Below are 690 nucleotides of genomic sequence, written 5' to 3' on the forward strand. Positions count from 1 at the left end.
TGAATTTTATCTGTTAAAACAATGGATTACTTCTTTAAACTGTGCACTAAACTATATTTGTCCATGAGTTACTGCATAACTTTTTGTGGGCCAATTATCAAAAGAAAAACATAATTGTTTAATTTCTGTTATGTTTATTCAGCTAATGCAAGTTTTTACAGTATTATGTACGGAAAAATGATCATTCCATTGCTGTCACAACTCAGAGGGAATTGAGTAAAATTAAATCAAATGCTAAAATGTACATCAATTACTCAATGCATCTTGTTAAAAATAATACACTTAATACGATGTTATAAAAAAATAAAAGCACTTGACAACCCTGTAAACGCAACACACCTTCTCTTTTCAGCCATAGCTTTCTTTTTTTCTTTTTAAAACAGCCAAGATTATTTTGGTAGATGACACTTTAACAATCAGAAAAGGGCACCACCTTTCCTCTCACTTCACAGCTGGCAGAAACTGAAAGTATGACATTCCCTCAACTTTAGCTGCAATCGAATGCAAACAACTCGTATCAAGTCTGTCTCACCTAAAATAAATATCAGGCTGTCTGTGTCATTTGCATCACACAACCACACACACACACACACACACACACACACACACACCTACACACAGAAACATACACACACAACCACACACACACACACACACACACACACACACACCTACACACAGACACATACA

Source organism: Plectropomus leopardus, chromosome 12, assembly GCF_008729295.1.
Source record: "Plectropomus leopardus isolate mb chromosome 12, YSFRI_Pleo_2.0, whole genome shotgun sequence".
Lineage (NCBI taxonomy): Eukaryota > Metazoa > Chordata > Actinopteri > Perciformes > Serranidae > Plectropomus > Plectropomus leopardus.